This window comes from Schistocerca cancellata, chromosome 9, assembly GCF_023864275.1.
Source record: "Schistocerca cancellata isolate TAMUIC-IGC-003103 chromosome 9, iqSchCanc2.1, whole genome shotgun sequence".
Lineage (NCBI taxonomy): Eukaryota > Metazoa > Arthropoda > Insecta > Orthoptera > Acrididae > Schistocerca > Schistocerca cancellata.
The window spans coordinates 280623790-280647915 of NC_064634.1; positions in this window are offsets into that span (position 1 = coordinate 280623790).

Consider the following 24126-nt stretch of genomic DNA (forward strand, 5'->3'; position numbering starts at 1 on the left):
AACCCCGTACTTGCGAAGCCAACGAAAACGTAACGCAGGCCAGCTACGGGCTACGGGTGATCGGCTCGCGCCTCGACCTCACGCGCCATGTAAGCCGGGCAGTTTTGCGAAGAGCGGCCGGCAGTAACTCTCTGGAGCCGCTGGCGTCGCCTCCGCCCACGCGGATTAATTCCGCGCCCGGCGCTCCGCTCCGCTCTTCCAGATGTATGCAGATTGGCGCCGCAGCTGCCATGCAAATCTTGTGGCCGCAAACAACGAAGGGGCCGCCCCGGCCTCTTGCGGGGCTCTCCCTGGGCCCGCCTCCGCACCCCTACCCTTCCCCCACCCTCACCACGCCGCCTATTGTTTAATTAGAGAAAGCGACGGTCTAATTAAAAACAAAGAGGGACGCCCCCGCCACCCAGATTTATACGACGCCGAGTTCGACGCCCGACAGCGCGACCGAGTCAGTGGGCGGGGCCTAGCACGTGACGTCACCGCACAGTGCTCAAACCCAGTCCCCCCACCCTCTTCCCATCCCATCCTTCGCTCTTCTGCCGGAACACACACACTCATCTGTCTCCGCCAGCACGCGTTCATTACCGCTTTTCCCCGGCTTCTTTTTTTTTATTTTTTTATTTGCGTTGCTCTTTTCCTGCGCTGACACTCAAAGTTTAGAGGATGTGCGTTGCGGACGAAACGGCGCTTCTGGATGCAATCTGTCTTCAGGCAGAAATCGAATTTGTCGGATCTTCCTTTAGCCCTCTGTGGCGAGAAATTACTTCGCTGTGTGTGCCTCGAATTAAAACGAAAGCATCCCAAAACAAGCTGGCTCTTTTCCGACTAGATCGCGTTTCCACTGTAGCCTTTTTCCACGCTACAAGGAAAGAGCGCTCTGCTCCATTACTTACTGACGCAAATAAGAATTTGGTATCGCGAATATACTGCATGTCGCTTGAAAGCTTTATAAGACGTGGCGGTCATGTTTTTCACTTATACTAATAGTCTCGTCTTAAACATAAAACATTTATTTCATCTCCTTCTTGCATGTTTCGGTATTTCGCCATTGTCAAATGAAGGGACCACTTACTCCACTCTTACAAAGCATAAATTTGCACTTATGTTTCACTAGGGTAAGTTTTGGCATAATACTTGGTATCAACAGAGGTCTGTTCCTTTGGCAATGGTGAAATTCCGAAACGCGTAAGGAAGAAATGATAAATATTTTTTGCTCAAGAAGAGACCTTCATTATAAATTCGAAATCAGTTTCATAAATATTGTACTTATTAGTTCTCCACGCTCTCGAATCTATCCTAACTTGCCTATGTTCACGACCACGACTCTTGGACGTCGTTCGTCTAAGAGAGCCTGTAAATCAACAAAACGTTTTCTGCGTTAGTTAACAAGTAAATGGCAGTACGGGGGATGACGATCTCTATTGGGTGGCAGATGTACACTACTGGCCATTGCAATTGCTACACCAAGAAGAAGTGCAGATGATAAACAGGTATTCATTGGACAAATATATTATAATAAAACTGACATGTGATTACATTTTCACGCAATTTGGGTGCATAGATCCTGAGAAATCAGTACGCAGAACAACCACCTCTGGCAGTAATAACGGCGTTGATACGCCTGGGCATTGAGTCAAACAGAGCTTGGATGGCGTGTACAGGTACAGCTGCCCATGCACCTTCAACACGAAACCACAGTTCATCAAGAGTAGTGACTGGCGTATTGTGACGAGCCAGCTGCTCGGCCACCATTGACCAGGCGTTTTCAATTGGTTAGAGATCTGGAGAATGTGCTGGCCGGGGCAGCAGTCGAACATTTTCTATATCCGGAAAGGCCCGTACAGGACCTGCAACATGTGGTCGTGCATTATCCTGCTGAATTATAGGGTTTCGCAGGGATTGAATGAAGGGTAGAGTCACGGGTCGTAACACATCTTAAATGTAACGTCCACTGTTCAAAGGGCCGTCAATGCGAACAAGAGGTGACCGAGACGTATAACCAATGGCACCCCATACCATCATGCCAGGTGATACGCCAGTATGGCGATGACGAATGCACTCTTCCAATGTGCGTTCACCGCGATATCTCCAAACACGGATGCATCCATCATGATGCTGTAAACAGAACATGGATTCATCCCGAAAAAATGACGTTTTGTTGCCATTCGTGCACCCAGGTTCGTCGTTGAGTACACCATCGCGGGCGCTCCTGTCTGTGATGCAGCGTCATCGGTAACCGCAGCCATTGTCTCCGAGCTGATAGTCGATGCTGCTGCAAACGTCGTCGAACTGTTCGTGCAGGTGGTTGTTGTCTTGCAAACGTCCCCATGTGTTGACTCAGGGATCGAGATGTGGCTGCACGATCCATTACAGCCATACGGATAAGATTCCTGTCATCTCGACTGCTAGTGATACGAGGCCGTTGGGATCCAGCACGGCGTTCCGTATTACCCTCCTGAACCCACCGATTCCATATTCTGCTAACAGTCATTGGATGTCGACCAACGCGAGCAGCAATGTCGCGATACGATAAACCGCAATCGCGATAGGCTACAATCCGACCTTTATCAAAGTCGGAAACGTGATGGTACGCATTTCTCCTCCTTACACGAGGCATCCCAACCACCTTTCACCAGGCAACGCCGGTTAACTGCTGTTTGTGTATGAGAAATCGGTTGGAAACTTTCCTCATGTCTGCACGTTGTAGGTGTCGCCACTGGCGGCAACCTTGTGTGAATGACCTGAAAAGTTAATCATTTGCATATCACAGCATCTTCTTCCTGTCGATTAAATTTCGCGTCTGTAGCACGTCATCTTCGTGGTGTAGCCATTTTAATGGCCAGTAGTGTAGTTCCCATGTCAGAACACCTTCGTGCTACAGTTATATTGATTGGAATGCCCGAGAGAATACGTACGTTTGCAGGACCTGGAAGTTATGAGTGCATGAATGGGTAATTCATCCACAATAGCTTAGGTTTGAAAGTAGGCCATCGTTGTTTTAAATCTGAAGATCGCATAATTCGGCTGATACAAGTCATAACAGTTAAATAAAACATTATATGGACTAGAATGAGATTTTCACTCTGCAGCGGAGTGTGCGCTCGGTCGGGCACACAGTTTTAATCTGCCTGGAAGTTTCATTATATGGACTGTTTTGCTGGTATTCTTGTATCACGTTTGTTGCGTTTTTTCCTATTTGTGTCAATTGCTGATTATGAAATGCTCCATCAGGTTAAAAGTGACGTAATACACAAATTAATATGGCTTTTATAACTGATATTAAGTAAAAACAATTACTTGCATGTCAGTGAAGTATAGAAGAGGTTATAGGAGGAAAAGGATATCGTTAAGATGATTCGATTTCGTGCCTCATCTTTGACATATTCAAGCTTTTTCGACCACTGCGATAACAGTCTGCCGTAGTCCCATTGTAAAAGGAACTTTAAACGTGAATGATCCTTCCTTCTTTTTCAAAAACGCCAGCAGTCTTCTGTAAGATTAGAGTTTGTATCTAGATACGTTACCCCCACATGCTCACAGTTTTTGATCAGTTGTATCTCGGGAACCACTAAGAATTTTCCCTTCAAGATGGTCCATACTAAAATCTGTGTTGTATAGATGTTTTTTCCTAACACAACTCGCATAAAAAAATCATAGTGTTTATCCGATTTATCAAGGTCAAGAGACACTTGAACGTGTGTTCGATTTTATTATCTCGGAAGCGGAGTAGATAAAGAAACAAGATGCAAAAAACACATAATAACGAGAATTGCTCAAGGCAAAAGAGAGGAGCTTCCTATAAAAAATCAGCTAATAACCCAAAAAAACTTGAAATCGGAAAAGTTTTCTCGTGGCCTACGACAATAGCAGCCTTTGTGAACTTAGGACAAACATCGAGGCGAAACTTTAAGCGCTAGCTGACGCAGTGGACATGTTCTCTAAATGCAAAACAACTCCTCTGGGCCTCATAGGGTACCATTCCCTCATACACTTCCTAGAAATGACTGTCGGTCGCTCGGGTTGAACTGCTGAAGGCAGCGGTAATCTTACACGAAGGATCTGACATGTTACATCGAGGTTTCCAGCGAAATACTTGTACTAGGCTTGCTGTAAGGACGTGGTTGATATCTCGCCCTCGTGCGAATTCATTGCTCAACATGTTTCCTTATGCCTGGGAACACAGAGCGATGGCCTTCGAGCAGGTGAGCCACTCCAGCTAGCCCCGACCCACCAAACTCCGTACAAGCGACAGTTTTTGTTGTTGCGTACACCTTTTTTCGAAATAGTGTGTTCACTCGACGTCAGTCATACGAGCTCCGAATCTGTGACAGTCGATCTCAGACCAGTGAAGTAGAACTTCGCAGTTCTGTGTCTCCCCTCTCCGCAGTTAGCACTGGTAACAGTATACTTGAATTTTTATGCAATTCCTCAGCACCATGTATGTACTTGTTGAATTTGCTGAAGTACAGAAAATATACAACTACTGAAGTACAGCCTTGGTTCCTTCAAATTTCTTTTCTCTGGAAGTCCAAAAATGTTCAAATGTGTGTGAATTTCTAAGGGACCAAACAGCTAAGGTCATCGGTCTCTAGACTTACACACTACTTAAACTATCTTAAACTAACTTACGCTAAAGACAGCACACACACCCACGCCCGAGGGAGGAATTGAATCTCCGACGTGAGGGTCTGAAAGTCCCCATGCTAACCTAGTCGGGTACGGGTGTCCTCACCACAGGAAACTTAGGCGTCTCAGTTACCAGCGTTAAACTTGCTGCAAGTAGATGTTGACCGCTCGCAACGCCTGAAGATGAAGCACAGACAGCCCGCTCACAAAACATTAATAAGAAGCCATGTTTGGGCTGTAGCTATTTACTGGTGTGAAACATGGACCATAACAAAACTGAAACGATTATAGGCCTTACGCGTGTTATGTGACAGGAGAAAGCTGAAAATCAAATTAATTGCTCAAGTAAAGAATGAAGACGTTTCGCAGTAACTCAAGGAGAGAAACATGTCTAATAAACAACATAATGGATCGAAAAGAAAGGTTAGGAGTGTGGTGTCACCGCCAGACACCACACTTGCTAGGTGGTAGCTTTAAATCGGCCGCGGTCCATTAGTACATGTCGGACCCGCGTGTCGCCACTGTCAGTAATTGCAGACCGAGCGCCACCACACGGCAGGTCTAGAGAGACGTACTAGGACTCGCCCAGTTGTACGACGACTTTGCTAGTGGCTACACTGACGAAGCCTTTCTCTCATTTGCCGAGAGACAGTTAGAATAGCCTTAGCTAAGTCCATGGCTACGACCTAGCAAGGCGCCATTAACCATTTCTAGAGAGAGTCTCACTTGTATCATCCAGAATGCTGTATACAAATGATGGATTAAAGTTAAGTATTCCAGCAGCTACGTACTTTTCTTTATAGCATTCATTACGTATCCTGTTTCAGACCTAATGCCAGCCGGCGTGTGTAAACGCGTGCCTTTCGGTTACCCGTCACTGTGGACTGGCTGTCTTGTCAGTCCACTACAAGGAGCATGCTGCATGAGCCGTTTTTATGACAACACTTCAGATTTTCTGTAATAAGTGATATGAGGTGATGCTACCCACAAGGGTGAACTCATCAAGGAGCCGTTTAGTTTCTAGAGCTGCCCATAATCTTAATTAACGATCGGTCTTGTGTTTCTACGTTGTTGAGTTCGTTCTGATTTCCTACAAAAAGACTAAATTTTAAACATTAAAGGAGGCCCATTTCAAATGATAGAGCACAGCAATCAGTCGTCCTTTTCTTGCAGGTTTTATTCGGCAGATTTAGGTTTCGGCTAGTGCCTAGTCTAGAATACGCATTGATATTATAAAATGGTACTATGAAATCTAATGTATAAGCCGTATAGGTTATGCCACGAGTTTTTATGCTATCGCCTGATCACGTACTTCTTAGCACTAATAGTGGCTAGGCACTAGCCGAAATCTAGATTTACCAAATAAAACCTGCCACACGGAGCGGCCGCGCGGTTTGTAGCGCCATGTCATGGACTGCGGCGCTCCTCCCGCGGGAGTTCGAGTCTTCACTCGGGCATGGGTGTGTGTGTTGTTCTTAGCATAAGTTAGTTTAAATTAGTGTAAGCAGTGTGAAAGTCTAGGGACCGATGGCGTCAGCACTTTAGTCCCTTAAAAATTCACATACATTTGAACATTAAATAAAACCTGCAAGGAAAGGACGACTGTTTGCTGTGCTCTATCATTTGAAAGTCATATCACAGTCGCTGAGTGCACCCACGTCCCTAAACTAATTAAAGGAGTTCGTTTAGAGTCACAGAAGAGAAGGCCGCATAGGCGAACACCACAGCTTCGCTCAAAAACTACGCTGTTTAGCAATACACGCTGCGAATGGCGCAGGGATCACGTCCACAGCCCAGTCTTGCTCCCACTGTTCAGTAGAGTTGTGTTGCATGTGCGTTCTGCGTGTAGGTGCCAAACGCATTTCTGAGGTTGTGAAGGGTTACCCATTTAAGAAATCTTCAGAGCCCAGCCACAACGTCAGTACACTCTCGAAGAGGGATCGGACGGAGAGCAGGAGCACGAATCTGGAAGGACAGAGCGCAGCCAGGCGGCCAGTCGTATCAGAGGACCTTGCTATTGTGGAAAGATCGAAACTTCTCGATGATGTGAAACGGACGAATGTTAAAGAAAGGTCAAGCCGAGCGTTAAGCCACATTAACTGCAAGTCGAAAATTAATTCCGAAGGTACTGGCATGTGTCGTACTGCGTTTTGTACCATTCTCGGAACCAGTGAAAAACCCGTCCTTGATGTATTAAACAAGACGCAAGAAGCAGAGACAGTAGAAAAAGATTTGAGGTGTAACCAGAAGTATTAAATAAAGTCCGTTAAGTCGTTGCCTGTTCTCCCAATCCCCTTGAGTCAGGCAAAGAGTCCGTTCTGAGATTATCTTACTGTCGGTCTCAGAATGATCTCTACGAATTTTATGTCCAATGGCTAAACGAATACTATCTAGGTTGCATGTGTATCCAAGTATCTTTATCGTGAAAGATTCATCACCAATTTTAATGTGCTATGTGCGATACGTGTAATCAATACGATAAAATATCCATCAAAAACTTAGGGGTCTGTTGGTAGCAGAGTTCTGAAGAAGGGCCGAGGTTGAGAATACCCAAAAAAACTTGATTCACGCAAAGGTTCCGCAGGGTCTCATCCAATGTCTTTCCAACAACCACCGTGACAAAGATGTGTTGGCCTTTACGTTCGATCTCCACCAGGCATTCCATCTTCCACACCTACTGCCAGGATCCAGCTTTACAAAAGAAATCTCAAGGCCTATAGTTTCGACATATATATCACTAAGAATGGGTTAGGCAAACTTATATTTATGGGACGAAACAGTTGAAAAACTCAGATCTATCACACGGAAAGTTGTTTAACTCATTTTTTGTATAATGCAGATGTTAAGTATAAATAGTTGTGAACTTTTCAGGCAAAGTGTTTTACCCATAACAAAAATTGCAATGTTACTCTGACCAATTTATCATTCGTCCACAATGATAAATTTGAAGACATTAAACATAAATTTTATTTCATGATACTTTTTCATTAACAACTGCTGGACAATCGTGATACCGATGGTGTCAAAAAAGCAGTACGAGATTTTGCGTTTATTGTAGGCACTCTTCATTGAAAACTGATGAAGGAACACTCGTTTGAAGTAATTCAGCTGATGAAAATTTTCCGTATCCTACAGCAATTTAATACAAAATTACCACTCCAAAAGTGTAAATTTGCACCAGGGGGAAAGTTTGTAAATAATATGAAGAGGGATCTTACAACCACATCAGTTACAAAGTAGATCATGCAAAAGAAAAAGAAAAAAGTGACGGGAAGTGGGTGTACTCAACCTTCAGAACTAGAAACATCGAAGGAACACTAAAGCCCACAGTACGACTCGCCAAACCGTTTCTTACCGTCTTACCGGCGAAACAAAGATGTGCAGGTGCGTGTTTCGTAAATCTCGTTGCCGTGGAGAACATTCTTGAAAGAGATAATTCAGAGCAACGGTTCTGTATTTTACGCCAAACGTAATAGTTCACTCCTGAATTCAGCATAACCTTTACCTTCGTAATATTTTCTCTATTTTTTCTTCCGTATTCATTGAATTATATATATGGTCAAATTTTTGAATGTAAACAAATAGTGAAACTATACACTGTAACCTAAGGCAGTCTTTATTGACTTTCCTTGCTGCGACTTCATAAACACGTGATTTACTCGAAACATGTAATTGTTGCGTTCTTCCTTGAGACTTGCAACGTCCCATACACACTTTGCTGTTTAAGGTTACATATTAAGGATCTAGATTAGCACAATGGTACTCCGACAGGATGCTTCACCTAGAAGTGCTTTTTCCTGCTATATTTTGCATCAGCGTAATTATATTCATTTACATTCGTGTCATTTCATTAAACTGTAGTTGTCTGAACTCTAGTATTTCCTAGAAAAAGAGAACCAAAATCAGATGCAATTTTAATGCGCTTCTCCATAAGTGTTGTTCGTATGCTTATTAGTTTCCAACGAAACAGAAGCTCTAATATCAATAACCTACTTAAGAACATTCAGTTCACAATGTGTCCGCAGCTCGTGGTCGTGCGGTAGCGTTCTCGCTTCCCACGCCCGGGTTCCCGGGTTCGATTCCCGGCGGGGTTGGGGATTTTCTCTGCCTCGTGATGACTGGGTGTTGTGTGATGTCCTTAGGTTAGTTAGGTTTAAGTAGTTCTAAGTTCTACGGGACTGATGACCATAGATGTTAAGTCCCATAGTGCTCAGAGCCATTTGAACCATTTTGAACCAGTTCACAATGTAACAAGAAATTGTGCGATTCCGTCCCTGGATGTGAAAGGCTACGTAACTCACAACGGCAAACTTTGACACAAAATTTGCCGGAAACCAATCAATATCAGCTGGTACCCACACGCCAGATCCCGCGATCCTCCGTTCTTCATACGCTGACCGCCCAACCCCTCAAACAAGAACTGTAAGACCTACATAACGCCTTCTGACCGAACGGATACCACAGAGAAATAATGCGCAACGAAATTCAAGATGATGCTAGAGAGCTAGAGCAAGAAAATGAAATAAAGGGACACTTCCCGGTGACTCATTTACCTTACGTTAAGGATGTAAGCGATCAAGTAGGCAAGGTCTTTCGTGTGGAACAAATCAAAGCAATTTTTCGAACCGGTTTCAGGATCGACAATGTGGTAAGTTCCATTAACGGAGCAGTAAAAAGCTTCAAAATTCCAGGTATACGCGAGATACAGTGTGAGAGCAGTGCAGCCTACTTTGGAAAAATTGAAATACATGTTAGTTCCCGCGTAGCAGAGCGTGAGTGCTATGTCCGATTGCGACAGCACAGCAGATCGGGAATAAGTGGAGCACTATCGTGACTTGAGTAGGCTATACACACTTAACAACCCACAGAGCAACCAACGGACCAACCAACTTCAATTGCAGCTTATAGATGTACTGACCCACTTCACTCAAAGTCCTGTTCCTATCACTATTTTGAGTATTTTGTTTTTTTCCCGCACACCGATAACTGACAAAAGTCAGCCGAAAGTTGGGACGACAGCGCTACACATAGCACAATTTATTGATTGAAGTGGTGGTGGAGGTCGAGTGGTCACGAACGAGCAGTGGTTAGCACACTGGACTCGCATTCGGCCATCTTGATTTATGTTTTCCGTGGTTTCCCTAAATCACTTCAGGCAAATTCCGGGATGGTTGCTTTGAAAGGGCACGGCCGATTTCCTTCCCCATCTTTCCCTAATCCGGTCGGACCGATTACCTCGATGTTTGGTACCCTGCCCCAAATCAACCAACCAACCATACCTGAGCGAACGCCCGACAAGGGAAGTTGGTCGGTCGTCTGATCAAAGGGCCCACCTACCCACCCACCGACCCCCCCCCCCACCACACACACACACACACACACACACACACACATCTCCAATTTGTCTTTCGGCCGGTCGGTCGGTGTGAGCGTAGGGTACATAAAGTTTAGAAAGCCCAAGTACTTGCGAGACAGCCATTGATACGCACACGCATCAAACATCCCTAAGCAAGACGGCTGCAGACTCCTGACGTCTACTAGCAGCCCGATACAAGGGCCCGAGTGTGACAGCAGGGCAGCGGCGTCAATGGACACTGCCGTGACAGGCTACACAAATACTGCATATGAAACTGGTGCTGCTTTCCGCAACTAACAGTGGGGAAAGGTCGCCCTCACGAATCTGTAGACGATTCGTGGTTGACTACCAGCTACCAGAAAGCCGATTACCTCGCGAATAGTCACCCATCTATTCTCTCCTTATCTTAACACCGACCAGAGGCATTTTAGAGTAAATAACAAGTTTGGCATTTTGACATCAGTGGTATTCTGACACTGTGAGAAAGATAATGTATTGCGACACCCACTCTAAGTTAAATTAGTCTACATCTTATGGAGGGCCGCTGCAACACGACTGAAACGTCGTATACCTTTTTTTTTCTGCGAATAGATCATCTGAGGTCCACGTCTTAATTTCTGTTCTTCATTCTTGGACTTTTCTTTTTTCCATTTTCTTCCAGTATGCTTTCATCTGTTCACCTTGTTTCTTCTTTCTGTCTTCAGACCATTTTGAACCAGTCCTTTTAGCTACCCTGCCTTGACATTTTCGATACTTTTTCCCGAAAGACTTCTGTTTTTATATTGTTTGTTTCTAAGCCCCTTTTTACTTCATTGACCCATGTTGTTGTGGACTTCACACCCCACAAATATTTGAGAATCGTGTTAGTTAATCTGCTATCTTGCATTAGACATAAATGTCCAAAGAAAACATAAGTCTTCTTTCTCTCATTACGTTTGAAATATTTTCTGTTTTTGTATGTTTCGGCATTACTTCGTAATTTCCAACCTGCTGGTGTGTTTTGTGGTTCTAATGTTTTCCTGATAATTCACCTTTCTAGCACTTCTAATTTATCTAAATAATACTTTAATGACAGGCATTTTTTCTGGCTTTACTACTGTGCTGTGATGCCTGATTTTTGCATTTTTGGATGGGCGCTTTTTTTTGTAGAGGCATTTGGTGATACCATATGCTCCTGATTTTATGCAAACGTTCCTCTATTGAAGATTTTTACAAAGCATTTTCTTGGATTATCTCCCCTACATATTTGAATTTTTTTACCCTCTCTGTTTGGTCAATATCTGTTTTCAGGAATCCTTAACATTTGTAAAATTTTTGCTTTTTGTGCAGAAATTCTTAGGTCAGTTCCGCTGGCTACTTTTTCCAGGAGATTTATTTGTGTTATAGCAGATGCCAAATTTTCGGAAAGTATAGAAAAATAATCTGCAAATGCAAGACGGTTGATTTCGATCTTTTTGCTTCCTCTTCCTAACCTTATCGGCGAAATGAGTTCAATAAGTGTTTCGTTCCGAGTCCTCACAGTTTTCTCTTACACACTATTAAAAAGAATTGGGCATAGGCCGTCATCTTTTCGTACACCTGTTTTCATTTTGAAAGGCTGTGAAATTTCTCCCATAAATTTTACTTTACAGACTGTATCTGTGTTTCACGGATTAGTTTTGCCAGTTTAGACTGTGTACTTCAGTACAGTTTTAGTACACTTTTGTGTAGTAACAATCTATTTTACATTATAATAATGCAGTGCACCCAGAAATATTATATAGGGATTCAGTTATTCGCGTTTAGAACATTACTGCTCCTAATTACTGCCCGGCTCCTAGGCAATGCATTAGCTATTTGACAAAGAGCAGCCAATAGTGACTAATGACAGTTCCGCTGATTACACACGTCAGTAGTTTTCAAATAGGAATAATTTACTACTGATTTTGAATTTCAAACAGTTTGGATAATTCAGTAGTGTTTAAACGGATATTCCGTTTAGCCATATTGTCATACTAATTCTCTTACGCTCACGTATAGGTGTGTAGGATTTGTATGACGACAGGAACGTGTAAGTGAATGTTCCATCTTTTATTTTTGATTCCAGGTCAGTGATTTAGTTTTATTGATCCACTCTGTGATGGTCCGCTGTTAGTTTGATCAATATTTGGAATGATTAGTGCAATATTACTGTTGTGGAAGAACATTGTTGATTAATACGAAATTAATTTGAAGTGTATTTTGCTCTAACAATCTCAATTAAAGTATGTTCTCTAATTTTAACGCTTATTGATCTAGGGCTTTCTGTGTAGCTACCGTTTAATTAATGGCTTAGGACTGCGGCGCCAACTGTAACAAAACGGGCCTCTGCTCTGGACTTTGCATGTCCTAAATACTTCCTGTAATGAAGCTGGTATACAATAGGCCGAGCGTACTACTTGCCACATACAGGTTTCAAATATCGCAACTTGAATTGTATCTCCCGATAAGGTTACGCATATTGATACGGTCCATCGTAAAAGGGCGTGGCTCTTTCACAGCCTCATCTCTCAGCACGCAACACCTAATGTCCTTAACGACCACGAACCGTTAAACCCTTCTCTTCTTTCTTTCGTACATGAAAGTAAAAGCTACCGAGCGGGAAATCGAATGAAGCATTTCGTGTATGATAAGAAGAGACACCGAGCGAGGTGGCGCAGTGGTTAGCACACTGGACTCGCATTCGGGAGGACGACGGTTCAATCCCGCGTCCGGCCATCCCGATTTAGGTTTTCCGTGATTTCCCTACATCGCTCCAGGCAAATGCCGGGATGGTTTCTTTGAAAGGGCACGGCCGACTTCCTTCCCCGTCTTTCCCTAATCCGATGAGACCGATGACCTCGCTGTTTGGTCTCTTCCCTCAAACAATCCAATCCAATCCAAGAAGAGACATTGACAGAAATAAATGGACGAGAAGAAAATAATTGAGACGTTCCATGTTACATGCAATATGGGGCTAAATAAATTCTACACCTAACTTCGCTAGCTTTCCTAGCGTGTGTGGTGGATCCAGTACTCAATTTATTTCTTCGCTTCCCTATTCCAGTAGCGCATGAGTCGAGGGAACACCGACTGACGATAAACCAACGTATGACCTGTAATTGCTCTGATTTTCTGGTCGTGGTCATTCTGCGAGAGGAATTAATATGTTTTTGGAACGCACGTTCTCGGAATTTCAACAATAAATCTCTCCGTTGTATACAACGCCTCTCTAGTAAGCATGCCAACGGAGTTCATTAAGAACCCACTCTGTCATTCTGTCTTCCCGTAGCAACATGATGTTCTTCGTTGGATCTTTCTTTCCCTCTCTCTCTCTCTCTCTCTCTCTCTCTCTCTTCTTCTTCTCCCCCTCTCCCCCCCCCCCCACTCTCTCTCTCTCTCTCTCTCTCTCTCTCTCTATCTTCTAAACAGGTGGCCTTTAAAACTGTAACACCACGAAGACGCCACACAACAAACAATGATATGAAAATGACTGGCACTTCTGCGTAACCTCAAAATGTATGGAGGTATAGCACCATCCACATTCTGTATACAGGGTGAATATTAATAAAACTGACATCCTGCAGAGGCAGATTCTTGACTAGAAATGGAGGAAAAAGGGTCCTACGAACATTTTTCCTGAAACACACCGTTGCCACAGTAGATGGCGCTGACTAATGACAGTTCCTCTGGCCATGTGCCGGGTGTTCGTGGTGTGCTGCAAGCTGTGTGATTGACGCAGCGTACTCTAAGCCGCAGAACGGTCCGGTATTCATGTCGGGAACAAGCCGAGATGGTGTTTGAGTACGACCAAGCATATGGAAACGGTCAAGAGGCAGCAAGACTATACCAAAACAAGTACGCTCACAGACACCACCCACATCACGCAACAATTCATGACCTTTTTGGGCGTTTAAGGGTGTAGGTGGCTGGGGCAAAATACATGGAGCGAAAGGCTATTTACAATTTGTACAGAAACTAGATGGCATTTATTAGAGTCGAGGGACACGAATGGGAATCAGTGGTTGGGAAGGAAGTGAGACAGGGTTGTAGCCTATCCCCGATGTTATTCAATCTGTATATTGAGCAAGCAGTAAAGGAAACAAGATAAAAATTCGGAGTAGGTATTAAAATCCATGGAGAAGAAATAAAAACTTTGAGGTTCGCCGATGACATTGTAATTCTGTCAGAGACAGCAAAGGACTTGGAAGAGCCGTTGAACGGAATGGACAGTGTCTTGAAACGAGGATATAAGATGAACATCAACAAAAGCAAAACGAGGATAATGGAATGTAGTCTAATTAAGTCGGGTGATGCTCAGGGAATTAGATTAGAAAATGAGACACTTAAAATAGTAAAGGAGTTTTGCTATTTGGGGAGCAAATGGTAAGAAAGGCGTTTCTGAAGAAGAGAAATCTGTTAACATCGAGTATAGATTTAAGCGTCAGGAAGTTTATGAAAGTGTATGAAAGTATTTGTGTGGAGTGTAGCCATGTGTGGAAGTGAAACATGGACGATAAATAGTTGGACAAGAAGAGAATAGAAGCTTTTGAGATGTGGTGCTACAGAAGAATGCTGAAGATTAGATGGGTAGATCACATAACTACTGAGGAGGTACTGAATAGGATTGGGGAGAAGAGAAGTTTGTGGCACAACTTGACTAGAAGAAGGGATCGGTTGGTAGGACATGTTCTGAGGCATCAAGGGATCACCAATTTAGTATTGGAGGGCAGCGTGGAGGGTAAAAATCGAAGAGGGAGACCAAGAGAGGAACACACTAAGCAGATTCAGAAGGATGTAGGTTGCAGTAGTTACTGGGAGATGATGAAGCTTGCACAGAGTAGAGTAGCATGGAGAGATGCATCAAACAGTCTCAGGACTGAAGACCACAACAACAACAACAACAAGGGATTATGCGTTCTTCCAGACAGACGAACGTGGAGGGAGATGGGTGACTGTGCGTACACCAGATCTGGAGGACGAGGTTCTACAAGATACTGAGAGAAACGCCAGTTCAATCTGCAGATCTGGCGTACGCATAGTCCGCCGCCACCCTGCACGTTCGTGTGACTGGAAGAACTCATAATTACACGTACGCCCGGAAAGGGCTTGAGATGTTGTGTAACATTTCTAGTATCTGTGAGGTAGTTGTTTAGGTACAGCCGTGCTGTCTGTCGACCGTTTCTGTCTGCTTGGCCGTACACAAACACCAACTCGGATTCCTCCCGACATGAATACCGTTCCATTCTGCATCTTACTGAACGCTGCGTCAATCACAGAGTCTGCAGCACACAAGGAACACACGGCTCCTGGTACAAAGAACTCGTCATTCGTCAGGGCCACTTACTGTGCCAACGATGCGTTTCCGGACACACGTTCATAGGACCTTTTTTCCTCCATTTCCAGCCAGTAATCCCTGCAGTTTGTCGGTTTTGTTAATGTTCACCCTGTATATGAAAAAAGTTTGCAGTGGGTATCTCAGATATCGCACCTGAATTTGGTTGTTTGCGAGATGAACCTCTTATGCTTCATGTAAGACAGAGAAACGTCTTCCAGCACGTGTCTGAATTTGCAAGCGATAGGGATGTAGTTTATCAAGACTGCCGTTTATACTTTTTCGATATTTCTCCTCACACTGGTCAGTGTTCTATGACTTTCATGCGTACTTCGAATCTATGGGTTCAGAAGGGTCATAATAATCAGCACCACGCTTTATCTCGGGTGTCCCCGCCCAACTATTGTTCGAGGGACAGACAGTGCGTTCTGCCGTGCAGTAAAGTACAGCTGCTGGGCTTGTTTCAGAAAGGTAAGTATCCATAAATACAAATGTTACGAAGTCTGCAGCGCCATGAACTGTCAGAAAGGCTACTATTACTGTAGCGTCTCTTCAGACGTTTTCCGGTTTTTACTTCGCGGATGAATTAAATTTCCCACAGATTCTTATAATGAATCTCAAGCTGACATCTGCTTTTCCTGCAATTAACGTTATGTGGTCACTCCACTTTGTCGCTCCCTGCGGTTACGGCTGCAGTTCTTGATGTGTCCAGTGATTTATCGTTAACGTATTAACTGGACAGTGAGGGACCTATACCCCTATTTTTGAACAATACGTCGCATTTACTTACGGTCAGTGTAACTGCTAGACCCTGGGCCAACCACTGCTCCCCTTCAGGTTTTACCACATTTCGTAACATTATTCTGGCGTTGCAACATTGCTATAGACAAAAGAGTTCTCTGCGATCATCTGGACTCCTTGTGATGATGAATACTTATAAGAACGTAGTTAAACAACGTCAATGAAGTAGTTGGAGAAGCTTGAATTCGTGAAAGTTCGTGATATGTGGAGATTGTTGGATGAGGTTCAACTGACCATAGTGAAAAACTGTCCCATCAGTTGCACGGGATGAAGTTTCCTCGTCGGCTATTTCTTATTCATGTTATTGTATCACAGCACTACTATTGTTCAATAAGTGAGGGTGATAAGTAAACTATTGGTCTTCATGTGGATTACATCTAGCTTTCTGAGCTCACAGAGTATGCTCTTAGTCGAAGTCTGCCCACAAAATGGGAAGGAACCAAAGTCTGTCGTCGACAGTGCACCGTCATGTCCGGCTAAGCTTTTCATTTTTTCAAGTAAATGCAAAATAACTGACAGCGGGCCCAGCGTAACTTCGTAACAGCTTTGTTCATGGCGGCAGTCAGTATCAGAATAAAGTAAAGCTTCGTCCAAACGGCGCTGAGGAAATACTTCGTAGTGAATGTTGTGGACAATTCTTCTCGAGATCACTCACATGCAGCTGAGAGATCCACGAGAGAGATATTGTCAGGACTGATGTTTCATGGGGCAAGAAATCACTGTGCATAATCAACACTGCCATAGTGTTTCTATGAGTACAGCCAGTGGGGGCACTATTCCGCAGTAGCTACACACGTTCTGCCAGATTTTCAGGGAATATTTTTACTAGTAAGATACTAGGTAAGCAATATTTTGTTAATTCTGGTTGATCAGATCATTTTATGAATACTTCTGGAGTTTTTATTAATTTGGCACGTATGTCAATACAGTCTTTCACCGCTCCAATTGAAGGGAATGAAGATTAGTGTTTAACTTCTCGTCGAGGTCTTAGAGACAAAGCACAAGTTCGCATTACTGTCGGACGGGGAAGGAAATAGTCTGTGCCGTTTCAAAGGAACTATCGTAGCGTTTGCCTGAAGTGATTTAGGAAAACCACGGGAAACCTAATTAAGAATGACCAGACGGGAGTTTGAACCGTTGTCCTCCCGAATGGGAGTCCAGTATGGTAACCTCTGCGCCACGCTGCTGGGTTCGACTTGAAGGGGACTGCAGAAGAAACTGCTAACCCGCTAGATCATCATTTCAAGTTATTGCAGCATGAATGTTAGTTATATTCAGACATAAGACCGTAACCACAATAACGCTAATCTGAAATCTGTTTATACAGCAAAAATATTTTTCTAGGTATACAAATAATACTGCTTCTTATGAAAATATGGTGCCTCGAAAAAACAACAGATAACGTGATCAGACTAACCCTTGTGAAATAGAGGTTTGGTAGAACTGTCTTCCACCAACCCCTTAAATTTGTTAAATTATTAACTTATTTGTTTCCTATTTCAATTAAGTCATTTGAAGGAATCAGGGATAAAATACAGGGAGAGAAAAGTTATCTACAACTTATACTGAATGTTACAAGAGTAAACCGACAGAAAAAGGATGCAGTAGTTGAATACGAAGAAAGACTGGTTTGTAACACATACCCGACGTCTTTTAGTCTCTACTATGAGCAAGCAGTAAAGGAAACCGAGGAGAAATCTGGAACGGGAATAAAGGTTCAGGGAATTCTGTCACAAATGATAGTGGACTTGAAAGAGCAGCTAATCGGAATTGACAGTGTCTTGGAAAGATGTTATACAATGACCATCAACGAAAGTAAAACAATGTTAATGAGGTGTAGTAGAATTAAATCTGGATATTATGGGGGAAGTGTATCAAGAAATGAGATACTAGATGTAGTCGACCAGTTTTGCTGTTTGGGAAGCAGAATGACAGATGATGGCCGTATTAGAGAGGATGTAAAATTCCGACAGGTTATAGCAAGAAGAGTGGTTCTGAAAAAGAGAAATTTATTAAAACTGTTTGTAAATTTAAATGTTCGGGAAGTCTTTGCTAAAGGTATTGTAAGTAGGCTGTTTAGGCTTTCTTTATGTAAGTTTGCTGTTTATGTTTTTTATTGGCAACGTTACATAGCACTCTGTATGAAAATCACTGGCTGTGCTGTGTGCAGTATGTGGCTAGTTTGCATTGTTGTCTGCCATTATTGTCATGAACTGCTATAGCTGGATGCGAACAGCGCGTAGCGCTGGGCAGTTGGAGGTGAGCCGCCAGCAGTGGTGGACGTGGGGAGAGAGATGGCGGAGTTTTGATAATCTGTAAGACTGAATGTCAATTATGAATATTAAGGTAAATACATTGTTTGTTCTCTATTAATATCTTTCATTTGCTAACTATCCCTATCAGTAGTTAGTACCTTCAGTGGTTTGAATCTTTTATTTAGCTGGCAGTAGTGGCGCTCGCTGTTTTGCAGTAGCTTGAGTAGCGAAGATTTTTGTGAGGTGAGTGATTTGTAAAAGGTATAGGTTAAAGTTAGTCAGGGCCATTGTTTTGTAGGGGTTATTGAAAGTCAGATTGCGTTGCGCTAAATAATATTGTGTGTCAGGTTAAGCACAGGCTTGTATAATTGTTCTAAGTGGACGTTTCACATGTAAAATTGTTCAAAGGGGACGTTTCATATGTCGACCCTTAGCCTAGGATACCTCACTGGAATCTTCTGATTTTTTCTTGTAGTTTGTGTATTTAGTGTAGCTTTTGTTTATTGCTAGTGCGTAATTGTAGAGAGAATCTCCTTGGTAGTTGCAGTCTTTCATTGTTGTACTGTAAAACAGTTGTGGCATGCATGTAGATTTGCACCAAGTATTTCGCAGCTGCAATTAACTAGATATTATTTTCAGTGCTATGTTAATGTGTTCTCTTATTTTTGCTATTCAAATTGTGCTTTTCTGTGTTATAGTGTGAAATATTGTGACAATAATGGCGTGTGAAAAACGTAACACTCGGCTCCAAAGTAAACTAAGAAATGACAGTGAAGACGAAAGCAGTGTGTTGGCCCCACCATGTAATGAGTTAACTAATGTTCAAAGTAGTAATTTGGTAACTGTGCACAGGGAAATGGAGCGGGCGTCAAACAATGGCGTAAGCAGTGAAACAGGTAGTGAACAGGGAAGCATTATCAATCGATCGGTCGGCAACAGCTCGCCTCAGGAATCCGAAATGACAGAACACAATACTGCAAATACTGTAGACTTCGGTTTTGGGTCCTCACCGGTTTCTCAAATGAGTCAAGACACATTTTCTGCTTGTCAAAATGTGAATGTTGCTGGTGCAAATGCACTACCGAAAAGCGTAGAGGAACAGATTCCAGACACTAATGCATTGTTATTACAATTAATGCAACAAATGGGACAAAATCTTCTAAAGTTAGACACAATGGAACAGAATCTTCAAAAGTTAGACACAATGGAACAAAATCAGAGACAAACACAGCAAAAGCTTCAAAAGTTAGACACAATGGAACAAAAGCTTCAAAAGTTAGACTCAGTGGAACATATGCTTGAACAAACACGTGAAGATTTAACTACTGAGTTACATAAAATAGAATCGAAATGTCAGAAAGTCTGTAATGACGTAAAAACACAAATTTGTGAGCATTTCCAACCTATTTTTTCGCGTCATGAGAATGTATTACAGAATCACGAAGCAGCCATAAAAGAGCTGCAAACCATTGTTCATGAAAATCATGTGACCTTGTGGGCTAAAATTGACTCAGTTGCATCTACCGATTCGGTTACGCAACTGGCAAAAACTCAGGAAAACTTAAAGAACACAGTAGATTCGATTTCAACACAAATGGACACTCTGAAACTTGGTTCAGAAAAACACACTGAGGAAATGTGTTCACTATCGGAGAAAGTAGCCGAACTTTCGGATCAGGTCACTAATTTATCTACAAAGGTAGATGATGATCTGAATGACACAAGACCCGTAGCCTTCACTGACACAGAAGAGTATGAACAAATAAGAAAATTCAAACAAAATCAGAATCAAATTAATACGCAATACAAAAGAGAAATGCGGGAAGTACAAGATCAGCTGACACAGGTAATACAAGAATTACGTATTTCAGAGGACACTCGCGCCCCAATAAGGGAAGAGGAACATATAAATACGGAAAAGCCACAAAATAATAACACAGGGCATTTCGGTAATTATGAAAGGAATTGGCAAGGTGCACCGAATTTTGAGATGGAACCGCCGACACGACGTAACAATGAGCGATATGTGACTCGCCGACATGATGATTTTGACTATAAGCTGTTCATTACTACACGTAAATTCAAAACATTTAAGAATTCTGGCAACGACATTCATCCACAAGCATGGCTCCATCAATTCTCTCATTGTTTTCCTCCCAACTGGTCATTAGAACACAGATTAGAATTTATGTGTGGCTACTTGGAGAATGAACCAGCTGTAAGAATGCGATCGGTCATTCACGATTGCCACAGTGAAGGAGAATTTTACCATGCCTTCCTCTCAGCATATTGGTCTCAAGCCACACAAGACCGCGTAAAACATAGCATCATGATGATGAAACACTTTGAACAATCTGAATTTTCCAGTCTTGTCAAATATTTTGAAGACATGTTGCACAAGAATCAATACCTGTCAAACCCATACAGCCCCTCAGAACTCATCCGCATTTGCTTAATCAAACTGCCCGAACATTTGAGACATATTATTTTAGCAGGACGTTGCAAAGACGACATTGAAGCTTTTCAGGGACTGTTACAAGAACTGGAAATTGACACAGACAGTCGCGGGATGCGAAAACAGGAAAACAGTCATTACAGGTCACATCCGTCACAATTCCGTGACGACAGAAATAATAACTGGACACGACAAGTCTATTCTTACAACGCAAATCGTGACCAAAACAGACACCACCCGTATGACAACCGTTGGCAGAGTAGTAATAATTACAGGGAAAGATCACCTCTCCGCAGTAATGACTATCACAGAGACAATCAGAGGAACAGACAATATGGGAACCAAAATAACTATTATCAAGGGAGACAGAATAACTTTAGACGCAACGGTCCAGCGCATAGTTACGATTCAAGGAGAAATTCTCCACCATGTGACCGACAAGAAAGAAACTATGTAAACTACCGACAAAACGACAGACGTGAATTTCATCAGAACTGGCGAGCTTTAAACAGAGCTGGGCCCTCTGGGCAAGGCGAATTTGTGGAAGTTAGGCCTCCTAATCCCAGTAACGGCGCGCGCCAACAAAGAAACAGACAATGACTCACACCGCAGGCAGCCGCGTGCGCCGGCTGGCTCCGAGAAAAATAACATTGACGCTAACCTTGAGCTAAATTCCCGTATTCTTTACGGACGAATACCGCATGATACTTGCATTCAAGTTGAAACTCTGCGTACTGAGAAGAGCAAAGGGTAAAAGATTGCACCACATTTCTCATGTAAAACCATTTATTGAGAGATAAACTGCTTTTAACTTAGTCTTTGCAATTTTCACTTCACGCTACTTGTACAATTTGTCACACTGAGAAACTGTTAACATGCAACTATGTTTTAAAGCTAACTAACCATCCAGTCAAGAACCAAGAGAAATTATTTAAACAGAAATTACGAATGCATTGTTATTGCGAACAGACGACACAGTGTAATTGTGTGTGTACATTCTTGCTTGTTAGTTGCACGATTAGAATATTTACCAGCACTGCTAATGAAATTTTCATGCAACATTTTGGTTTGCTTGAGAGTGGATTCAGGATTTGAAGTACTTTCTGTGAGATTCAAGATGACTTAGTATTTGGTTTCTTTGACAGCTACACGATTATATCACGACGCTGCTAATGCGTGACAATTTACAATGTTGCTTTTGCGGTGTATCTGTTTTATATCTGCACAGTTTTTTCTGAATTCTTCTATAAAGTGAGACATGTTTTAGTAGTAACTTTTGTGCTATTGCTACAAGGAGACAGCCTTTTCCGTAGGACAACAATACGTTACAGCACAGTACTTTCCTCATCACGGCAATAAGCGTAATAAGTATGATATCTATACGCAAAGCATTTCACTTTTGTGTATATGAGGTAAGTACATTGACTTCTGCAGAACTTAGCTTTCGGAGGACAATAACTACGACACTCCCCAGAGATTATCTTAGAGCAAGACGCACATTTAGCGCTACTGGACACGTATTTGAGTGATTAATTTTGTACTTAAGACATTTATTTTTAGAGATTTTTGAATTACAAAGAAAGTTTTTCGTGACACATTTCATTTCATTGCTGTAAGCTGTAATACCTGAGGATACAATTACAATAAACCTCAAGGGGGTACACGCCTACTTTGTGTACCATGTGTTTGGCAAGCACAAGGAGCCCTAGCTAATATGGTATTTGCTTATACAACTTTACACATCGGTACCATATTTCTCTAACACATAAATTACACACCTATCTGATCATTTAACAGAGAAACAAACATCCTTTTACTACGTCAGTGACACATGTTTACGCAATTACAGAGTTGGATTACTTCACACTTAAGAAATTGTACTTTGTCTGTACTTTGTGCACTGTTCATATTTTTTTGGAACCATTGTGATACTATGAGAACTTTGAATGATGTATTTGGTAAGGGAGTATAATTTTTAAAGTACGTTTGAGGTAGATGACACTACTGAAATGAGCAGAGAATTTTCTTTAGGTTTTGAAATCATTGGAGGAAGCTACGACGTTTTTGACATTTGACTGAGGTGTTATGATGTTATTTTTACGACGACGATGTGTATTATGCTGTTGAGGCATGTTTATGTCAATAAAATTCTTGACCTATGAAATGTTTTTATATGAGACTGTCACTGTAGCGGAAACTGCTGTCGTAAATATTTCCGTAAGAAAGTTAAGTGACCACCTGCACATAATGCGACGTGGGCACCCAGGTGTGTCAGACACCTGGAGAACAAGCCTTTTCAGACGCTCAGGTAGAAAAGAAAGCCATTAGGATGTGCCTTTCATCGCTAATGCGACACGCTCGTTACTTGAAAACATATGATTTTTGTAATGCGTTGTGGGCACACAGCTGTGTCAAACACCTGGAGAATAAACCATTAGGATGTGCCTTTCATCGCTAATGCGACACCCTCGTTACTTAAAAATTTATGATATTTACTGAAATGCCTAACAAAATGACAAGAAATATTTTTACATCTGCACACCTGATTATGACAAGAGTCTTTGTACGAGAGTTGAGAGCAATTAACTTATGAAATGAAATGTCACATGACTACTGAATGACAATTTTATGCTTTGGTTTGTGTAATTGCTTATTTCATTTGATGTCTGGTTTCCAGCTGTGTTGCAGCATTGCTTTTATAAAATGAGATGCATTTGCTAATGTGAACTCTTTCTGTCAACAGATCTATTAAATGATAATTTTGTAATCCACATTCTTTAAAAAAGGAGCACTTGGAAAGGAAAGAACAATAAGAAGTAACTCGTAACAGTAACACTTAATTTTCTTTTCAGGTACATGGTAATATTTTTTTTTACAATAAGTTGTTATGGTGCACCACTTTAATTACATAGACATTAAGATGACCACTTTAATTACATAGACATTAAGATGTGAATATGCATTTCCCTTGTCTGCATTGTTGTTTTTACTGTAATATTTTTTCTGCTTGCGCTATGTCATGTTTAGGTATAAGTTGCTGCTGTTTGCAAGGCATAGTGTTATTGAATTTGACTTTTGCTAATTTATGCTGCTAGCTTTGCCAATTTGCATTTCTTTGTCATTTCTGTTTGTGTTGATTTGTTGTGATGCTGCATTGCCTCGTCCTTTGGTATATATATCTGAGCTCAGTAGATTTAAGTTAGCTTAAGAGGGGGTAGACTATATAAGAAACTGACTATGGAGAATAGGTAAAGAATGCATTGCGAAGAAAGATTTGGGCCCCAATGAGTATTGTACAATCAGA